Here is a 14,611-nt window from a genome sequence, read left to right as displayed (position 1 = left end):
ATAAATTTCATATATTGAAAAAAAAATTGGTTTCCATACAACACCCAGTGCTCATCCCAACAGGTGCCCTCCTTAATACCCATCACCCACCCTCCCCTCCCTCCCACCCCCCATCAACCCTCAGTTTTGGAAGAACATCTTTTAAACCACTAAGAAATACATGATAGGATACTTCTTTGAATATAGATATTACTAGAGTCTTCAATATCGAGATTTAAATACTACAGAGGTAACATACTTTATCCATTTTATAATCAATTGTAAAACTGGGTAATAAGGCTGTTTCTCATCACCTAGTGTATGATAAACCTGTGTGAACTATAACTAAAATTTTTAAGTTTATTTATTTATTCTGAGGGAGAGAGCAAGCGGGGAAGGGGCAGAGAGAGAGAGGGAGAGACAGAATCCCAAGGAGGTTGCACACTGGCAGCGCAGAGCCCAACATGAGGCTCAAACTCACCAAGAGAGCCCGAGATCACGACCCCAGGCAAAATCAAGAGTTGGACGCTTAACATACTGAGCCACCCAGGCACCCGTGTAACTAAAATTTTATGTTATCAAATAAGGCATTATAATGGAAAGCATGACATGCATCCTTGTGTGTTTTTCATGCTAGTGTTGTCCTTTGGGAATAAATAAATCACAGTCATGTGAATCTCAGAAACAATTTCATTAATTATACTAGGCATTATGGGCAACCTTTCCTCATGTCATTAAGAAAGAGAAATGGAAGGGGAAAGTGGGTGATGGGCATTGAGGAGGGCACCTGTTGGGATGAGCACTGGGTGTTGTATGGAAACCAATTTGACAATAAATTTCATTGAAAAAAAGAGAGAAATGGATGTACTGCTAAAATTTAATCAGTCTGTTAGCTGGCCTTTTGTTTTATAAAAGGAGGTGGAAAACATAAAACATTTTGTCAGTGAAATAGGTAATGATAATTGGAACACTTCTCGATTCAATTTGGTAAAAGTAGTTTTTAACTATTTTACAAAGTTAATTTATCTCAAAATCGTGTAAACTTTTTATTTGTTGATATTATTCAGTGTATCTTGAATGTTGGTAGCATTAGAAAATATTCCAGATGTAAAACAATAAAGTAAAATTAAATTAAATTAAATTAAATATTGTCCAGATAATCACAAAATGATGATTATTCTAACCTGATTCAGTTATTTGATTGTAGTTTTCCCTAGCTATTTACATGTTCTAGGCAAAAGTTTCAAGAATAACTGGCAAAATAATTGTTATGGGGAAAAATAAAAGTCTGTTTTTAAGAAAATATAAATTAAGTAATAATATTACGGCACATTAGATGTCAAATCACTCCCATGCTCTAGCATACAATATATCTGAAATCGTAATATCTCAACACAGGCTAAAATACTGATGTTTTTGAACCATGCCTCATTTCCAGCAGAAATTAGTGTGTGTACGGTAGGAAAATTCAAGTCTTAAGGAATTTCTTGATGATTTCATTAACTCACTGATGGAAGGTTTTTCCAAACTAATGATTGGTGGTGTTCCTTTATTTTGCCAACCCACTGGAGTTTTTAACTCCTGGGATTATATAGTTCAGTTGTCAGTATAAGTATTTCAGGATGAATAATGAGTATGCTTTCCTTTATAAAGTAAGTACACGAAACGTGATTGTGGAGATGGAGAGAGTGCATGACCAAAGTGTCAGGCTCTTAAGCACCTGAATGTGGAAATTAAAGATAGCCTCACCCACCCAACCCTTGGAAAGTGTGCACATCCCCAGGGGCACATGAACCCCATTTTTGTAGGCCACTCGGTTGGACTATGGTGGTAGGTAAAGAACTGGAGGAAAGTAAACAATTTTGAAAATAGTTTGAAGGTAGATTGGATAATGTTTAGGGGTGTTGAAGGAGATTATTGATGTAACTGGTATTTGTCCTGTTGCATCCACACGACTCCTGAAACAGAATGCTACGGGCACCAGTGACAGTCACAACAAAGTCTATTACAATGAGAGGCAAGGCCGACCGATCGGGACCAACACTCTTGATAAGAGTGTGGCCCTGAACAGCTGGGGTACAGAGTTTTTAAAGCCGATCACATCGTTTTATCGTTATCTGGGAACAGAACAGAGAAACAGTTCCCAGATGAGTTAGAAACAGTTATTGAATGAGGTGATTATTTTAGACTTTCTGCCGCTAAGTTGCAACCAGTGGATCTCCTTGGCCTTGTCTCTGATGCTCTTTTCTTTGAGCTTTTGTTTCCTTCATTGGTAAAGCCTGATTTACAAGAGTATGAAGCGTCATTTACAAGAGTAAAGCAAGGCTGTTATCTCTTGACCTTCAGTGTCAGAACAAAGTTGTTATTTTTCAAGCTAAGCGTTAGCCTTACACTACAATTTAACCCTTACAGTCCTTCACCTTTGTCTGGCTAAATTGTGTTGTTCCTTATAGTAGTGCTTTTGATACGTGAAGGTGGCCCATAGACCCAGAATCGAATTGGGCTCTGCGGAGGTGAGGTCTGGGTATCTCAGGCATTTTTCTGGCTGAAAGTTACCTACTGGGCCCCACCTCTACTGTTACTGTAGGCTAAGGGTTGGCTACCCTTTTCAGTAGTTTCCTGCACCCTTGCACCTAGACTCACTGCCCTGTAATTGCTGAACTCCCCAAGGGTGCGGCCTGTGCCTGTCTGGGTTCTCTGTTCTCCTGAGCCTGGGCTAGTGCCTCCCTACTGGGCTAGTGCCTCGCCCACGAAAGACACCCAGAGTTAATCTTCAGGACCTCACTCTGTCCCCTGCAGTCTGCTGGAACACCAAGTGCCTGTCCTGTAACCACGCTGGTGCCTTTCCTGCCAGGACACCCATGGCTGCAGGTGTGTCAGCAGGCAGCTGGGCTGAATCAGGAGCCACCAGACGGCTGGGCACTAGCTCATCCCCGGGATTCTCGTCCTCAAGGACCTTGCAGCTGACGCAGCTGCCAAGGCTGTGGCCTCCAAGCTAGCCACCTGTGGAGGGGCGGTGCTCATGTCGACCCCGCCTGCGTCTGGGCTGCGGATTACAACTCCCAAGATCATTCGGGAGGGCGGGACCGCCTCCCTCTGTCCTGGGGGCTAGAGATGGCTAAAAGCGCGATGTTAGGAGTGTACATCTGAGAGGCAGCAACTGCGGAAACGCGGCTGCGGGCCCAGGAGGAGCTCGGGAGGCGGCTGTGGCTGCAGCTGCAGAGTGGAGCGCAAGCGCCCTGTGTGCCTGTGGAAGGCTTGGTGGCCTTCCCGAGGCTGCGGTTTTGCTGTCGTTGAGTGAGTTTGATAGCTTGTGAGGCTAAGTTACTGTCGTGGCGGCCGTGCCTTGGAGCATATGATGGCTGGATGAGAGCTTGCTGGAGGAGATCGGCGAGTCTTGGCGCTGGAGGTAAGCTGGCGCAAGGACCAAATGCACTCTGTGACTGCAGCTGCACACGGGAGCGTCCCTCTGCCCCAAATCTTGGAACCTAAGTGGCTTAGTGTTGGAGCCCTAGCTGGAAGGCGTGGTGTAGAGCCACGGCTCATATGGGAAGAGTGACGTGGAGGAACCAACTCAGATAGCGGGGGCAGAGAGGAGAGCCCCTCGGGCTGCAACTGAAGGAGTGGATCAGCCCTTACCCAGACTGAGGGAGGGGAAAACCGATGCTTGGGGTTGGGAGGTGCGAAGGACTGCAAGACTGGATGTTTGGTGCAGAGAAAGCATCGGTTGCCTTGAAGATGTCAAGCTGCCACCATTCCGTAGGGGACGGTGCTGTCCAGTAGAAACATAATGCGAGGTACATGTGTGCCATATGGGAAGTTAAAAGAAACTGGTGAAATTAACTTTAACAATGTGTTTTATTTAACCCGACATATCCAAAAGTATTATCATTTCAATGTGTGATCAATATAATAAGTTATCAGTGAAATATTTTACACTTTTTTTCTTCACTAAGTCTTCAAAATCCAGCGTGTATTTGACCTGTACAGCACATCTCAACTCACACTCAGCACATTTCAAGTGTCCATAGCCACATGACTGCATGGCTGCCCCATTGGACAGTGCAGCCCAGTGGAGCTGGGTATAGAGGGGTAGCTCAGATGTCACCTATTTCCTGGCAGTGCAAATCCTGCCTTGCCAAGGTTTCTGCTATTTAGGCTTTCAGTCATTCCTTTTATTTCATTCTGGCTTCCCCTTAGCAAGGCACTGCCATGTCTCTTATCTCATTTTGAACTCCAGTGCCTGTAAGGCAAGTAGGATAGGTGATAACACTATTTCATGGGTGGGAAGTATCCAATCCAAGGTGAGTTTTTATCTTACCTTGCTGCAGGAAGGGCCAGAGTCTCTCACGGTTTCTTCCTCTTCTTCCAGCACTACCTTCCCAGGACTCTGCTCTTACCCCGGAAGGATGACCCAGAAGAAGAGGGAACAATTGGGCTCCCAACAGTCTGTTTAGAGGTGAGCTGGGATTTCTTTTTCCTCTCTGAAAGGCCCCCTCAGTTCTTAGGGAGAGAGGGTATTATCGTCCCTGCCCTGCAGTGTCTCTGCCAAGCCAGTTTCCTTCAGGAGCTTGAGCCTCAGACTCCTCATAGATTTCCCATCTTGGAAGAAGATGGAACCCATAGGACACCTTTCTTCAGTTTTCTCTTCTCCACCCACCATTTAATCATTCATCACACCTTTGAGATCTACTCTGTGCCTCAACGTTCTCTACTATGTGGGACCCAGTCCCGAGCATGAGGGAACTTAGGGACTGTTGGGGGAGAGAGAACAGGACAAGATCTGAGTATGAAATGATGAAATAATAAGAAACTGCATGATTAACTACCCATATCAGAAGTTTAAACAGGAAGTACTCTGGGGAAAAACAGAAGGAGAAATTTAAGCTGCATTTGGAGATGTAGAAATGACAGGGTGTTTCCAGGCTAGAGGAGAGTATGACAAAGGCTCAGGGACAGAAACGAACAGATCTTCCAAGGACTAATGAGAAGATAGGCTGGAGTAGAAGGTGTGTGAGGGCATAAATCAAAGTTTATATGTAAGAAGAAACGCAGGTGCTGTTTACACTCTTGTAAAAACATTACCGTGACAAAATATATATAACACAGAAGTTACCATTCTAACCATTGTTATGTGTATAGCTCAGTTACATTGAACACATCCACATTGTTGTGCGGCCACCACCACTGTCCATCCCCAGAACTTTTTCATCCTCCCAAACTCTGTGTCTCTATTAAACATTAACTCCGCATCTCAGTAACCACCATTTGACTCTCTTGTCTCTATGACCTTGCTCTAGTAAGTGGAATCTATAGTATGTGTCCTTTTGTGTCTGGTTTCTTTCATTAGGCATAACGTCCTCCAGGTTGGTGTGTATATTGTTGGTAGTCAGCTTCGCTGGGCCTTACTGCGTGTGCATCAGGAAGCTGGGAAACATTTAGTATTTTAGGGCAAGTCTATAGGGTGTTTAGAGGAGAGAAGACCCAAAGTGACCTGATGTGGTTTTGTGTGTGTATGCGGGGTTTTGTTTGTTTGTTTGTTTTTGTTTTGTTTTGTTTTGTTTTGTTTTAGCTCAGAAGGCTGTCACAACCACAGCCCTTATTACCTAAATGAGAAGCCATTAGCGGGCCTCAGGAAGCCCTCCAAGAATCCATCGTTTTACACATAAGGAGGGTTTCAAAGATCTAATTTCCAGGCCGTTGACACTGTGTAAAAGAGAAAAGGCCCCCACTTTTTCCTGGGCAGTTGCCTCAAGTAGTCAGTCATGGATTCCTGAAGGATTTCCTGTAGTCCACTAACGAGGCACAACCTGGTCAGGCAGAGACCTGGAGGAAATGGCTGCCTTTTGGTGCCAGCTAGTTGTTTTTGACTGGATGCAAGAAAACAGGCAGAAGAGAGTTTAGTCTTTTACTGTTGTATTAGCCACAATAAAGAAGGTGTTTATTCCCTGTGATTTTAGGTCAATTTTCAAATTAAGAAGTTTAGGTCAATTTTCAAAGTAGCAGGTTTTTTTAAATTTCACATTGCATATAATTTCAGATCTACAAATCTAATATCAGTGCAACTCTTCTCAAGACCAGGGAAGTGGATTTAGAGCCAAAAATAAATGAATAGATTTCAAGTTTTGTTTATATCCATTTCTTGTGTTGGACATGTGAATTGGCACAAGGTTTTCAGAGACTCTGAGATCTAAATAAGACTATTGCTTTCCATACTTTAGGCTTATTTGTTAAACATGATTTACATACCTGAGACACAGACTTTGAGAGAGAAGCAGCTTAAAGGAATCAGCTCTTTCACAGATATGAGAGTAAACAGGGTTCGGTTGCATTTTCTAGTCAGAGCATAAACCTTTGTAGTCTTTATTGTCCACATTATGTAAAACTGTATTGTTTGCCTTTAGAATGTGATGTGAACATTGGGCTGTGTGGTATAAACATATTAGCTGATATAGACCTTGCAGCACCAACCATAGTCTTTCCTTCTTGGGACTGGTTTGTTTGGGGGCACAGGGACTGACACCTGCTCTGTTTGCCTGTGGGGTACTGAACTTGCTGAATCCTGGCCTGCTTGCTCATCTGCCCTGTCAGCCCCTGTAGAAATGCCTGTGACTCAACAATGCAGACTCTGACAAAGTCACCTCCTCTAGAAGCTTCACTTTGCAAACTCGTTTCCCTCTGGGAACACTAACATCCAGATTCTCTCCTGCCCTGTTGGCAAGGCACATAAATCCCTTCAGGGGCTCAGCTGTCTGAACCAAGATCCCTGGCTTCTGGCTGCTTCTCAGGGAACTGTCCATATATTTTCATTCCCTGATTTGTAAAAAGTTGATATAGAGTTAAATGATTGCTGTTTTTACATTTCAAGATCTTTCTGTATAGTGTTTTAAAAATCTTGCTTTAATAATTTTATTTTATTTTATGTTCATTTTTGAGAGAGACGGAGAGAGAGAAAACATGCAGGCAGAGGGGCAGAGAGAGAGGGAGACAGAGGATCTGAAGCAGGCTCTGCACTGTCAACGCAAAGTCTGATGTGGGGCTCAAACGCAACAACCTTGAGACCATGACCTGAGCTGATTTCCGACGCTTAACAGGCTGAGCCACCCAGGTGCCCCTATTATTTTATCTTTTAAAAAATTACTTGAAAAATTATAACAATCGCCTTTTGAGACTTTTAATCCTAATACTTAAATTTGTTAAACTTTCAGATCACATTAATGGTTATGGAAGGGGGGGGGGGTACATCTAGGAATCCATCAAACGAATTCCTTCTTCATTTACAGTCAAAAGAAATTGCTTTAATGTTATTATAACAACATTAAGAAAAACTACCAGAAGTCATCAGGAAAGCACCCATGATCTCACTGTTCAATGTGATTAACTTTCTTTTGTCTGTGTTCCCTTTCAGGGTGCTCAGAAGTATACATAGGCACTTCTTAGCTCTGTCACTTGCATGCTAGGTGCTAAGCAAGTTCTAGAACCACTCTGAATGTATTTCTGTTGTGAAAGGATATAAGAGGTATATAGCTCACAGGGTTGTTGTGAAGGTTTCACAGCCTACTATATGTAACTTCTGACCATGGTGCCTAGCATGTGTAGATACTCAACAAATATTATTTTCATTCCTGCTTCCTCTTATTCTTAGAAACTTCTGCTATTCCCAAAGGAATAACAGGCTCCTTGGGAATTCACCACTCTCCCACTCTCAAGAATATGGCTCTGGTAACTGTGCAGCAGAACCAGTGTCTTCTCAGGTACCAAGTCATGTACCATTTCTAGATATTGGTGGCCATTCCAGGCCCCAAGTATGGTCACATTATCTATTGTCTAGGAGTTGTCTGACTTCCATCCATTTTCCTGTACTCCCAAAGCCTTTCCATTCTGGTACCTGACCCCCCTTTTATAGTCTTTGTTTGTGCCTCTGGAGCACAAGACCTCCTGCTCCTTCTAGATGTTGTGACGTGCTTTAGGCCATTCCCTCCTACTTTTTACTCAAAACTCTTCTCTTCCATGATGGCATCTGTGGTAAATCCAGACCACTGTGCTCTTTCACTTGAATAATTGTCCCCAAAGCAGATTCTTTACCTTAAAGCTTTCCTGTCATTTGGTACACTATTGCTTGCTGGGTTTTTTAATCATTAAACAAGATATTAAAGCAACACTAACATATCTTTTCTTGTAGAAGAAAAGAAACTCTTTATAACTCTATTACTCAACAAGACTTATTTCAAATTTGTGTATTTCCTTCTAATCTTTGTCCATTTGTACATCTATTTTGTTATATCATATCACCTTTTCCACTTATGCATGTAAAGAGGTTCTAGATGTTTTATAATTTTTTTAAAGTTTTATTTATTTTGAGAGAGAGAGAGAGAGAGAGAGAGAGAGAGAGAGCTATCAGGAGAGGGGCAGAGAGAGAGAGTGAGAGAGAGAGAATCCCAAGCAGGCTCCATACTATCAGCATGGAGCCTGACACAGGGCTTGAACTCACGAACCGTGAGACCATGACCTGAGCCAAAATCAAGAGTTGTACACCTAACCAATTGAGCCCCCTAGACCCCCCAAGATGTTTTAAATCCCCAAGGAGACAGTGAGGATATTTTTAAGACCAGATGGTAATTACCTTTGAACTTGAATGTGTTTGAAAGCAACTACAAAAGCATTGGAAACATAAAAGAGCATAGTAACATATGTATTTGGAGAACAGTGAAAAGGACAGTTTTCCTGGAGTATGGAGTCTATGTGGGCAGGAGTTGGAGTAGATGAGGACAGACAGGTAGGTCAGGTCCAGGTTGGTAAAGGTCTGGAATATCACCTGAAGGAATGTGGTTTCATCTTTGAAGGAGTGCTTGCAGAGGATTTTTAAAAATAAACGTGCTGGGCCTAGGTTTGCTTTTCAGAATGGCCACTCTGGTGTAGACAATGGAATGGTAGAACATGAGATTAGAGGTGGCAGTAAATCCAGTTCTAAAACAATCACAGTAATCCAGCAGAAGGCTGTGGCAGTGGGGATGCCTCCCTACAAAGCAATGGCAGTTGAAGGGGCTTGAACTACTGTTGTAAGGATTTCTGGTGCCATGGGCCAAATGTGGGAACTGTCCCCTACAAGTCTTACCCTCCCTTAAAGACCACCTCCTTCATAAAGCCACTCTCAATCCATTATCACTACCCCCACCATACCCCACCCCCATCTCTCTTCCTTCTCTGTGGCTCCAGCAGGCTGTATGCTCTCTACAATAAAACTAATCATTTGACTTTGTAATCAGGGCATTCATTCCCAAATTGTTTGTTTGTTTTTTCTTTTTATATCCATTCATATTTTTTAATTGAGATTCAAGTTAGTTAACATATAGTGTAGTATTGGTTTCAGGAGTAGAATATAGTGATTCATCACTTATAGAAAACACCCAGTGCTCATCCCAACAAGTGCCCTCCTTAATGCCCATCACCCATCTAGCCCATCCACCCTCCCACCTCCCCACTATCAACCCTCAGTTTTTTTCTTTGTATTTAAGGGTCTTTTACGGTTTGCCTCCCTCTCTGCTTTTATCTTATTTTTGCTTCCCTTCCTCTATATTCATCTATTGTGTTTCTTAAATTCCACATATGAGTGAAATGATGATATTTGTCTTTCTCAGATTGACTTATTTAGTTTAGCATAATACACTCTAGTTCCATCCACATTGTTGCAAATGGCAAGATTTAATTCTTTTTCATCACTGAGTAATATTCCAGTGTGTGTGTGTGTGTGTGTGTGTGTGTGTATCCATTCATCATCAGTTGATGGACATTTGGGCTCTTTCCATACTTTGGCTATTGTTATAGCATTGCTATAAATATTGGGGTGCATGTGCTCCTTCATATCAGTATTTTTAAATCCTTTGCATAAATACCTGGTAGTGCAATTGCTGGATCATAGGGTAGCTCTATTTTTGAACTTTCTGAGGAACCTCCATACTGTTCTCCAGAGTGGCTGCACCAGTTTGCATTCCCACCAACAGTGCAAAAGGTGCTGGGAAAACTGGACAGTAGCATGCAGAAGAATGAAACTGGACCACTTTCTACACCATACACAAAAATAAATTCAAAATGGGTGAAAGACCTAAATGTAATATAGGAAACCATCAGAATTCTGGAGGAGAAAACAGTCAGCAACTTCTTTGACCTCGGCTACAGCAACTTCTTACTAGACATGTCTCTGGAGGCAAAGGAAACAAAAGCAGAAATGAACTACTGGGACCTCATCAAGATAAAAAGCTTCTGCACAGCAGAGGAAACAATCAGAAAAACTAAAAGGCAACTGACCAAATGGCAGAAGATATTTGCAAATGACATTTTGGATAAAGGGTTAGTATCCAAAATCTATAAAGAACTTATCAAACTCAACACCCCAAAATCAAATTGTTTTAATTATTCTCCTGACAATTATTTATTGAGCAGGCAGAGATCTGGGGCTGGAAGGGATTAGAATTGGGAGTCCTCAGCATATACCACGGGGCAAATCAAGCCAGTTCCTTGCTGCTGAATTTCCTATCTCCACCATGCCCAGCATGTAGGGGCTCATTGGAATCTGCTTTAAGTGTTTTCTTCCCGATTAAATGACTTTCTTCTTGAGAGACATGTGTCCACTCTTTTTTTGTAGTTTCCATGGAGTAAAACACTCAGCTAGACATACACTAGGTGCTCAGTAGGCATCGGACTTGGAGCCGAGGAGACCTTCCTGTCCATCTTCTCTTCCTACAATGCTACCAACTCCAGCCTTCCCCAAGGAGGCTCATGGTAAGTAGGAATGGTTTGGGTCTTTTAGGAGTCTGTAATATTCACAGATGTGCCCTCAGACTTTTGTCAAGAGGGTGGTAGTTAGCTGGCCCCTGCTCAGCAGGATGTGGGTAAGGATGGGACACCAGCGAAGTACAAGACCCTGATCTCCCTCGGTAAGGACAGCATTCCTTCTCTGGACCCTATGAGCCGGGGCTGGAGAGCCAGGGCTCTGATTTGTGTTTCCTATGGAGCCAGAAACAGATTGTTTCTGTTTCTGTTTTCTGTTGCAAGACCAGTGACAAATGGAGTTGTTGATAAACTTCCTTATGGTGCTCAGAGACTTTGGTCTCTCTGTCCTCTGATCTTCTAGGTCAGGGGTTTTCCTATCACATTCCATTGGAGATGACCAGATTTCCATTCTATCTGGGAAGGCAAAGCTAGTTGTTCCTTGCAGCTGAGAGTTTCCCACTCCTGCCCCCATACCCATCCTCCTTCCTTTCCTCCTGTCCTTCTTGGAAGTCACATTGGACCCTGTGGAGATATTCTTGGTACCACTGTGTGGTGTCCTAGAGTACCTTTTCCTCCTGGAAGCCAAGTGATTGGAATGGATCTGTGGGACACCATTGTGACCCTAGCACAAATATCTAAGTCCCCTTTATTTTTCAAAAACCAGGGATTCCAATTCCCAAACCAGACATGATTTCCCAGTTAGAGCAGCAGAGGAATCATGGATGCTTAAAGGAGAAGGGCCATGAAGCCTCTGTCTAGGTGAGTGAGTGAAAGCCAAGTAAGTTGATATCCTTCTGGTTAGCAAAAGCGTGCAAGGCCTTTTTCATTTTCTGGTAGTGAGAGCAGTTTTATGTTTATTTTGTATCCCCCATGGGAGGTACTCATACCTGATCCATTCAGAGAAAGTGAAAACTGACCATTTGGAGACCCTGGATTGAAGTAAGGTTTGCAATTCTAGCTCTGAGAAGAAAAATGAACATTTTAAGAATTCTAAGTGCTGTGTGGTGTTTTTGTTGGCCTCTGCTACCTACTCGCATTCAGCATTCATAATTCTGTGTGAGGTGTTCCCAATTGCATTCTCCTTCACAGGACGTTTACATTCCAGTCAAAAGAATAGCGTGTTTAATAATGGCAAGTTGAGGGGCGCCTGGGTGGCGCAGTCGGTTAAGCGTCCGACTTCAGCCAGGTCACGATCTCACGGTCCGTGAGTTCGAGCCCCGCGTCAGGCTCTGGGCTGATGGCTCAGAGCCTGGAGCCTGTTTCCGATTCTGTGTCTCCCTCTCTCTCTGCCCCTCCCCCGTTCATGCTCTGTCTCTCTCTGTCCCAAAAATAAATAAACGTTGAAAAAAAAAAAGAAAAGAAAAGAATGGCAAGTTGAGGGGCGCCTGGGTGGCTCAGTTGGTTGAGCGTCCGACTTCGACTCAGGTCACGATCTCACAGTGTGTGAGTTTGAGCCCTGTGTCAGGCTCTGTGCTGACAGCTTGGAGCCCAGAGCCTGATTTGGATTCCGTGTCTCCCTCTCTCTCCCTGCCCCTCCTTCACTCACACTCGCTCTCTCTCTCTCTCTCTCAAAAATAAATAAACATTTAATTTTTTTTTTAATTAATGGCAAGTTGACCCCAAAGAAAGGGTGGAAGTAGGGTGACAACGAAAACTATTTGTTGCATTTTGTGTTTTTTAAAAAGACATTCATTCATTTAACAAATAGATTTTTTTTACCCAGATTGGCCTATGACAAAGATAATATGTGCTCAAAAAAAAATGAGAGAGACATCCAGAAGAAAACACAAATGTCTTGAAATCCTAACTCCCAGAGCCAATCACTGTCAACCTTTGTATAAGCATTCTTCTGATCCCTTTCTTCCCACACAACTACTTGTGGAGATGTGGCTACTCTGAGGTACGTGCTGTGATCCTTTACCTGCCATTTGGCCTTCATAGTGTGTTGTGGACAGCTCTCCGTGTCATTGCATATATATGTGTAGCTGGGTATTCATCCCCTTCAGTGGCTGCATAGCATTGCACTTTACCAGCATGTTATCCTCTATTTACCCCAGTCCACTATTGATAACTAGGTTGTTTCCAGATTTACATTATTCTATGCAACACCAAAGTCAAATAACCTTCTGTTACATCTTTGCAAACTTGTCAGGCTATCTTTTATGGATAAATTCCTCACAGTGGCATTGATGGAGCAAATGATGACGTTCAAGTCATCTAAAATACGCTATTTCCTTTAAACTTATGATACTTCTGAATCATTTTTAACTAAAAGCCAAATGCAGTGAATTGATCTTAGAAAAGCAATTGACAACATTTTCTAAAAGCTTCCCCAGGCCTGTGAGGAAGATTGATGATACTGGGATGTGGGGTTCCCTTTAACTTCTTCATTTTCACCCAAGTCTCTATTGTGTTTACTTCTTCTGTGCCTCCCTCACAGATTGATAACTTTCCCCATTTTAGAACTGAACCCCTTAGCATTCACCATTTGTATTTTAGGTCGTCTCAAATTAGTACACAGGTAATGGCAACAGATAATAACAATAGCAAACACTTGTATGGCATGTACAGTGTGTCAGGCATGCAGTGGTATGTACTTTTCAAATATAGCTGAGTTCATCTTATAAAAAGTCTTAGGTAGAAATTGCCAAATCTTCATTTCACTGGTGAAGAAACGTAGGCCCTAAAAGACTAAATGATTTGTTCAAATTCAGACAGCAAATATGTGGTTGAGCCAGGAATAAAACCTGTGCAGTTTGGCTCCAGAAGCTTACAGGTTCATCTAAGCCAATGTGCCTTCCCTTGCCAGCTCACAAAGGTGGTAGACACAGGTGCTCCATGCCCTAGCTACTCAACTTCTGTGAGCAGCCAGTCATAATCCCCTCCTCCCCCAGCATCTCAGTTGAATTAAGATGTGGAAGTTACCTGTGTTCATTTGGTAGGATGTAAGCCTCTTCTTGTGTTTGAATGAACCCTCTAGAACTAATACAAGATCCTGCTTTCTACATCTCTCTTTCCCCTCCCTATTGTTCAAGGCCAAGTTCACCATACTCATTCTGGAACAAAAGTCTCTTCTGGTTCCTTATTCAAGGCAGTGGGCAATTTTGCATAGGACCTTGATTCTTTCATGCAGTTCTAAACTTCAGGGCTGGAGGAAACTGGGATTTCTCCCTTCCTTGTTTGTAAATAATGTCTCTTGTTGGCAGAGTTTGTTTTAATCATAAAAGTATGTTGTGTTGGTTGCAGAAAAAAAATTTAACAGGCAGAAAAGTATAAAGAAGCAAATAAAATCACTTGTTAGAGGAAAGCACTATTAATGTTTTTAGTGTATTTCCTTCCATTATTTTTTATATACACATGTAAGTATATATGTACTTATACATTATAACTACAAAAGATTATGGTCATGTATACTGGTTTTTGTTTTATTTTATAATCATAACCAGTTTTACAAATCATTAAAAAATCTTTAGGGGTGCCTTGGTGGTTCAGCCGGTTAAGCGTCCAACTCTTGGTTTCAGTTCAGGTCACAAGGTTTGAGTTCAAGCCCTGCATCAAGCTCTCCACTGACAGTGCAGAGCCTGCTTGGGATTTTCTCTCTCTCCTTCTCTCTCTGTTCTTCCCGAGCATTCTCTCTCTCTCAAAAATAAATAAATAAACTCTTAAAAAAAGTTAAAAAATTCTTCAAAATCATGATATTTAATGACTATTTCATCATCTAGATATATAATTACTTTAATAATTTATGTGTTCTGGGAAATTTTAATTTTTTCCCTTTTCACTTACTTACACTGTTATGAACATCTTTGCATTTAAATGTCTCTCCACAGCTCTGTTTTTTCCCTCTAGAATAACTAGAAGA

General features: G+C 42.3%; 2 long non-coding RNA genes across 2 annotated transcripts; both read left to right on the top strand.

Annotated features, from left to right (window-relative positions):
* The first annotated feature begins 3,080 nt into the window (after positions 1–3,080).
* LOC122477477 lies at positions 3,081–5,244 on the top strand. The gene is made up of 2 exons (XR_006295702.1): positions 3,081–3,388; positions 4,352–5,244. It is a non-coding gene; the product is annotated as an uncharacterized LOC122477477 (long non-coding RNA).
* Positions 5,245–10,320: 5,076 nt separating this feature from the next.
* On the top strand, positions 10,321–14,060 carry LOC122477005. The gene is made up of 2 exons (XR_006295646.1): positions 10,321–10,758; positions 12,473–14,060. It is a non-coding gene; the product is annotated as an uncharacterized LOC122477005 (long non-coding RNA).
* The last annotated feature ends 551 nt before the right edge of the window (positions 14,061–14,611 follow it).

This window comes from Prionailurus bengalensis, chromosome X (assembly GCF_016509475.1).
Source record: "Prionailurus bengalensis isolate Pbe53 chromosome X, Fcat_Pben_1.1_paternal_pri, whole genome shotgun sequence".
Classification (NCBI taxonomy): Eukaryota; Metazoa; Chordata; class Mammalia; order Carnivora; family Felidae; genus Prionailurus; species Prionailurus bengalensis.
This window is presented reverse-complemented; position numbering and strand designations above follow the sequence as displayed.